Here is a 7885-nt window from a genome sequence, read left to right on the forward strand (position 1 = left end):
GCATGTATCAGGAGTTTGTTCCTTTTAATGAGTGAGTAATACTCCATTGTGTGGATATATCATTTTTAATTTTGTTTGTTTTATCTGGTCATCAGTTGATGGACATATGGATGGTTTCTAATTTTGAGCTATTATAAATAATATTGCTATACAAGATTTTGTGTAGACATATATTTCCCTTTTTTGTTTGGTAGGCATTTAGGAGTGAAATTATTGGGTCATGTGATAAGTATATGTTTAACTTTTAAGAAACTGCCAAGCTGTTATCCAAAGTGTTTGTACCATTTTTATTCCTATTAGCACTGAATGAGTGCTCAAGTTTCTATTTATCCTCTTCAACACTTAGTAATTTCAGTCTTTTCAGTGCTAGCCTTTTTAATGGCTGTGTAGTGGTCTCTCATTGTGATTTTAATTTGCATTTCCCTTATGACTGATTTTTTTAAAAGATTTTATTTATTTGACAGACAGAGATCACAAGTAGGCAGAAGGCAGGCAGAGAGAGAAGCGGAAGCAGGCTCCCTGCTGGACAGAGAGCCCGATGTGGGGCTCGATCCCAGGACCCTGGGATCATGACCTGAGCCAAAGACAGAGGCTTTAACCACTGAGCCACCCAGGCGCGCCCCCCCCCATGACTGATTTTGAGCATTCTTCCATGTGTCTACTTGTTACCTATATCTCTTCATCTACCTCCTTGGATGAAGTGCCTCTTTAAGTCTTGGGTTTATTTTTAATTTGGCTATTTGTCTTTTTTTTTTTTTTTTTTTAAAGATTTTTATTTATTTATTTATTTGAGAGAGAGACAGTGAGAGAGAGCATGAGCGAGGAGAAGGTCAGAGAGCGAAGCAGACTCCCCATGGAGCTGGGAGCCCGATGTGGGACTCGATCCCGGGACTCCAGGATCACGCCCTGAGCCAAAGGCAGTCGTCCAACCAACTGAGCCACCCAGGCGTCCCGCTATTTGTCTTTTAATTATGGAGCTATATTAGTTTTGGGTTTTTTTGTTTTGTTTTGTTTTGTTTTGTTTTGTTTGTTTGTTTGTTTTTATGAATTCTGGGTACAAGATTTTGGTGAATTTTACCTGCTGCCAATACCATCCAGTGCCTTTACATGTTAGATACTAATTTTACATCTTTAGAAGTTCCATTTGCTTCTTTTTATATCTTCTTTTATTTTTGCTTCCTAAATATTTAGGAAGTTATGTTTAAAATAGCTGTTTTAGGGCACCTTGGGGGTTCAATGGGTTAAAACCTCTGCCTTTGGCTCAGGTCATGATTCCAGAGTTCTGGAATCGAGCCCCGCATCTGGCTCTCTGCTCAGCAGGGAGCCTGCTTCTCCATCTCTCTCTGCCTGCCTCTCTGCCTACTTGTGATCTCTGTCTGTCAAATAAATAAATAAATAAATAATCTTAAAAATAAATAAATAAAATAAAATAGCTGTTTTACTATCCTTGTCTATTAATTATTATCACCTCTACCATTTCTGTGTCTGTTTATATTGATTTTTTTTCCTTTTTTTGTAAATCATATTTTTCAGGCTTCTTTGTGTTCCAGGTGATTTTTGATTGGATGGCAGTCATTGTGAAATTTCCATTGTTGGTTGCTCTAGTATTTCTTTAAAAAGCATGGAATAGCCAAACTGTAGAAAGAGCCAAGATGCCCTTCAACAGATAAATGGATAAAGAAGATGTGGTCTATATTATGCAATGGAATATTACTCAGCCATTAGAAAGGATGAGTACCCAACTTTTGTATCAACATGGGTGGGACTGGAGGAGATTATGCTGAGTGAAATAAGTCAAGCAGAAAAAGTCAATTAGCATATGTTTCACTTACTTGTGGAACATAAGCAATAGCATGGAGGACATTAGGAGAAGGACGGAAAAATGAAGGAGGGTGGAATCAGAGGGGGAGATGAGCCATGAGAGACTGTGGACTCTGAGAAACAAACTGAGGGTTTTAGAGGGGAGTGGGTAGGGGGATGTGTTGGCCCATGATGGGTATTAAGGAGGGCATGAATTGCATGGAGCACTGGGTGTTATATGTAAACAATTAATCTTGGAACACTACATCAAAAACTAACTAGTCCTATATGGTAACTAATATAACTTAATAAAAAACAATAATAAATAAATAAATAATAAAAAGCATGGACTTCGTTCTTCTCACAGTTAAGTTACATAGAATCAGTTGGAGACATTTGGCCCCAAATGTCTTCAGCTCCACTGCAGAGGTAATATTACTCTGAGGTTTCTACTCAATGCATTATATTATGAGGGTCTATCAGTGTGGCTGGTGGAAACACTATCTATTCCTAGTCTTATGTGAACTGTGAGAATAATTTAGCCTATTCCTGTCAGAGAGTTCTCTCCTCAGCCTCATGTATTTTTCTCTAATAAATACTTCACCAAAGACTCAAGGAAATCTCTCAGTAGATCCTAGATTTCTCTTCTGTTCAGCTCCCACCTCTTCGTTACAACTCTAGTTGTAGTGTTACAACTCTACACAAAGTTGTCTTTCCAGTCTCTGTCTCTTCAACTTCAACTTAGAATGCTGAGTTCTCATCCCTATACTGCAATCTGGAAATTATCTATAGGAAACAAGGTGTAATTGTACAGTTCACCTCACTTGTTTCTCATTTTAGGGAGGGGTCATATACTTCCTATCTTCCGATGTTTGAAAATAATCTTTTTTATATATTGTGTCCTATTTTCTATAGGCTTAAGGTGGAAAGGTAAATCTAGTTTCAGTTATTCCATCATAGATAGAAGCAGAAGTCTCCATAGGAAGTTTTAGATCACAAGAATTACATGATCTGATGTATATTTTAACAATGTGGGGCTGCTGAGTTAAAGGTTGGCTATAGAAGGTAGGGAGTAATGGAGGCAAGGAGTTAGGAGATGATTGCCAGAATCCAGGCCAGAAGTGACCATCATTTGTTGTAATGGTAGACATGAAACAAAAGGATTGAGTTCTGGACTTGAAGAAAAAAACAAATGTGATTTGCTGATTATTTAGTTGTGTATGAAAAGAAGGTAGAAATGAAGGATGACTCTAAGACTTTTTACTTAACTAGAAAATGGGGGAGTCATTGGAAATAACAGTTTCAGCTTTGGGGAGAAATTCTGAAAGGGGTGGTAGATTGAAGAAAGAATAGAGGAGTTAGACACAGTGAGGATAGACCGCTCTCTCAAGAAGGTCAATCAATTACATTCCATCTGTCAAGAGACCCACAATCTAGTTGGGCAAGCGGAATATTCATAAGTAGATAATTACATCAGTGTAGGAGTGCAGAATAGAAGTTTACAGCCACAAATCAAATGAAGAAGTCTCTAATATAGGAGGGAAGCATAAAATACTTCACAGAGGTGGAAATGCTTTAGCTGCATGGCAAAGGACCAGGACAATTTCACCAGAGGAGGTGGGCAATGGCATTGCAGAAAGTGTGAAGAGAATGGGATAACTTGACAGATGGTAGACAACTCAACACTTTCAGGAAATTCTAATTCTCTATGGCTCAGCCTAAAGTGGGAAGAAGGATTTGTGAAAAAGTGAAGCAAGAGATAAAGGCAGAGACAAAGACCTTTCTTTACCATGTACATAGTTTAGACTACACTGTAAGTAATGGAAATACTTCTAAGGCTCTGAAATGTGACTGGAGGAGTTGAGCAGGGAAGCTAGGTAAGAGCCTGGGTGAGAGGCCATTATGGGCAGAACAAATCCAAGGAGATGGAACATTTGGGGTATGAAATCACAACATTTAAAGCTGAGGAGTCAAGAGGTCTGGGTGAGCTGATGGATGGAGTAAATTAAAAGGAATAAAAGGGGAAAGTTAAAGATGATGTTTAGGTTTTTTTCTTGGCCAACTGGGTAGATGGTGATGCCATTAGCTAAAGTTGGGAAATAAAATATTTTACAGAAAAGCACACTTTTTACCCAAGACTAGATAATCCCTCAATGAGCTGGTGGCTCCAAGAGTGGATTAGAAGATCCTTAATCTCCTACTCCAGTGGTCTTCATCAACTCCATCCCTTATCCCCTAGCCACATTAAAAACTTAAAAGCTATGGGAAAAAAATATGTTGCTACTTATGCAAGATACCTTTAACTCAAATCCCTTAATTAATGTTCATTTACTAGCCCCTTTATCTACAAATATCCCTGGAATTGCAACTGATTCTGTGTCCAGTCAGATTAGTACAAAAATTTAGGTTTCTCTTCATACATACAAATAATAAGTAGTACTTCACATAGCCCAGGATCAGTACAACATGAAGAAGAAATAATTCTGGCCTTCCCAGAAAAAGTGTCCCTCATATTCTAGGATCCATACAGTGCCCTTTTTTATGTTCCTCAACTAGTGAACTCACAGCATAGGGCCTTTGGATGTTTGTCTCTTGGAATAGTGACCTATCCCATACCTTATTATATCATAGCTATATATCATGCATATTTTATATATATATATATATATGTGTGTGTGTGTGTGTGTATACACATATATATTATATCATAGCTATATATCATACATATGATATATATATATGTGTGTGTATATATATATATATATCTCATATTCTTCAGGTCTTTTGCATCTCCTTCCATGGCCATTTTTGAGACATTTCCAGCCTCAGTTAGTCTTTATCATATGACCTTGTTGATTCCCTTCTCAACACTTTATAATTTCTAATTATATATTATTATTAATTGATTTTTTACAATTAATTGATTGTTTTACATCTATTTCCCAAATAAGACTCTATAAGAGTAACAATTATGATTTACCATGTCTTCATTAGAACATATATGATGTGACCTTTACCCAAAAGTACACAGTAAATATATGTTGAATCAATAAATAAGAAATAAATAAGTCAGACAATTAGGGTTACTATTTAAAAACATTTCATTAATTAACCAATAGGAGGAGGTATTATTTTGGGAAGGGAGAAATTTCCTGTTGTTTCTGAAATCATACCACATAGATAATGGTTTTTCCTAAGATTCATCCTGTGTGATTTGGGGAAGACATAATTTCAAAATTGCATTGTTATCCCTTGCTTTCACAGAGCAAAAATGAACTTTGGGGACTTTATCAAGAGAAAAATCTTCTTCACAGCAAAGAAAACAGTTAACAAAACAAAAAGGCAACCCACAGAATGGGAGAAGATATTGCAAATGACATTACAGATAAAGGCCTGTATCCAAGATCTATAAAGAACTTCTCAAACTCGACACCCCCCAAAAAACAAATAACCAAGCCAAAAAATGGGCAGAAAACATGAACAGACACTTTTCCAAAGAAGATATATGAATGGCTAACAGACACATTAAAAAAATGCTCAACATCATTAGCCATCAGGGAAATTAAAATCAAAACCACTTTGAGAAACCACTTTGAAATACCACCTTACACCAGTTAGAATAGCAAAAATTAACAAGTCTGGAAACAACAAATGTTGGAGAGGATGTGGAGAAAGCCTCTTACACTGTTGTTGGGAATGCCAGTTGGTATAGCCACTTTGGAAAACAGTATGGAGTTTCCTTAGGAAGTTAAAAATAAAGCTAACTTATGACTCATCAATTGTACTACTGGGTGTTTACCTCAAAGATACAGATAGAGTGAAAATAAGGGGCACCCCAATGTTCATAGCAGAAATGTCCACAATAGCCAAACTGTGGAAGGAGCTGAGTGCATTCAACAGAAGAATGGATAAAGAAGATGTGGTCCATATATGCAATGGAATATTACTCAGTGATCAGAAAGGATGAATACCCAACTTTTGCATCAACAAGGATGGGACTGGAGGAGATTATGCTGAGTGAAATAAGTCAAGCAGAAAAAGTCAATTAGCATATGTTTCACTTACTTGTGGAACATAAGCAATAGCATGGAGGACATTAGGAGAAGAAGGGGAAAATGAAGGAGGGGAAATCAGATGGGGAAATGAACCATAAGAGACTCTTGACTCTGGGAAACAAACTGAGGGTTTCAGAGGGGAGTGGTGTGGGGATGGGTTAACCTGGTGATGGGTATTAAGGAGGGCATGTATTGTAATGAGCACTGGGTGTTATATGCAAACAATGAATCATGGAATGCTACATCAAAAACTAATGAAGTACTGTTTGGTAACTAACATAACATTAAAAAAAAGATTTCATTGGTATATCAGCCTATATTAATAATAATGAACAACTCCAAATCTTAGCGGGGGTGTTAAGTTATTCTCCTATTACAGACTGTATGGTAATTGCCTTCTATGTAGTGATTCAAGGATTCCAGTGTCTTCCTTTTTGTGGCTCCACCATCCTCTCGGGCAGGACACTGTGATTCTTCACTGGATCCCCTCTGTTTGTGTAGCGAACAGGCAGAGAGAAGACCTGCCTGGTTACATATGAGGTTTCACAGATCAAGTCTGGACGTGGTGTGCATCACTTCTACACAAACTTTATTGGTCAGAATGAAGCATATGACCCCACCCTAAGTTCTGGGAAGGCTGGGAGGGAGGCCGGTAAATATAGTCTTTTTGTATTCCCAAAAAGAAGAAACTGGATCTGTGAGCATCAGGCTAGCCTCTGCCACAAGAGGGGACTTCATTTGGTTGTTATTAAGATTAGAGAGTTAATATATGTAAAATACTCTGAACAGGCCCAGCATATTGGGGGCATCCATGATGTCAGGTTAAGTTGCAAGAGGAGTTTCTCTGATTTTGCACTAATCACTGCTTGCTAAACAAGGGTGGCATTCTAAAGTTTCTGTCAAGCCCAACAGCTGGCTGGAGAGTTTTTTGAGCCCCAGTGCCCAAGGAAGCCAGCCAAGAATGCAGATGCCACCGCCAAGTCCGTGTGGCACATCCTCATGCTTTGTTTAATTTGGTTCCCTGGGTGGGATGAATTTTATGAGCAGGTGTTCTGGTTAATTAGGTGATTAATACTCTTCAAATTGGAGAGCCATTTCCCCAGTGACAGTTCTTGCTTTGCTCAAATGTGAGACAAAGCTTCATTGCATAGTTTGTACAGACCCATGATTGCACTCACCTGTCTGCCAGGCCTCTCAGGTCCGCCCTCTGGTGCTGAGGACCAAGAGCCTGACCCCACATCTGGCTGAATCACCACCATCTTGATGTACCAGTTTAGAGAAAAAAGAGCTCTTCACTTCATCTGGCCTCCTTTCAGACCAGGGCAAAGCTGATCTGGGATATAGTTCTGGTTCCTTTCTGGGGATTCCAATCTGTATCATCTCTCCTAGAGCCCAGATGGCCAACCCATGTCCAAAAGCAAATCAAGTATCAGAGCTTTTTCCCGAATTTGCTCTCAAAACAATAGGAATCTGTCCTAAACTCTCTTATGTTCCACATTCCCAAAGCCCTTTCCTTACACTCATATACCATTCTTTTCCTGCCTGTTCATAGGCATAGGTTCATAGTGTTTGCTTCCCTCAAGAGGAAGACCCTTTTCCCTCACATTGAGCTCATCAAATCTGTGTATTCTCCAAAAACTGACTGGCATTCCTCAGCACTTCCAATCCAGTTCGAAGTGATTTTTTTTTTCCTTTTTAGAATTTTTGTAGCACTTACTATCTGACTCACATTAATTAGCATTTAATTATATACCATATCTTTTATCTTCTTTCATATATCTTAAACTTCTCTTCCTAATTGGATTGTTGGCAGCTGTGAGCTGTGTCTTCTTCTGGGCGTATATAAAGTTCCCAATAAATGGCTGCTCGATTGCTAAATTAAGCTAGATTCCACTTACACTTCTAGAAAATGGGTCAAATCCATTTTATTATACCAGCTGGGCCATACAACTGAAAATACGTCTACTCATTCTAGTTTCTCACATGTTCCAACTTTACAGTTACAGAGGAACTGAATCTCTTTCTCCAGT

The 7885-nt window shown here is 38.2% G+C and overlaps 1 pseudogene; it reads right to left on the reverse strand.

Moving 5' to 3' along the window:
* The window catches only part of LOC122892342, a 41953-nt pseudogene extending 34839 nt beyond the window's left edge, over positions 1–7114 (reverse strand).
* Between the last annotated feature and the right edge of the window lie 771 nt (positions 7115–7885).

The sequence above is a fragment of the Neovison vison genome, chromosome 1, assembly GCF_020171115.1.
Source record: "Neovison vison isolate M4711 chromosome 1, ASM_NN_V1, whole genome shotgun sequence".
Lineage (NCBI taxonomy): Eukaryota > Metazoa > Chordata > Mammalia > Carnivora > Mustelidae > Neogale > Neogale vison.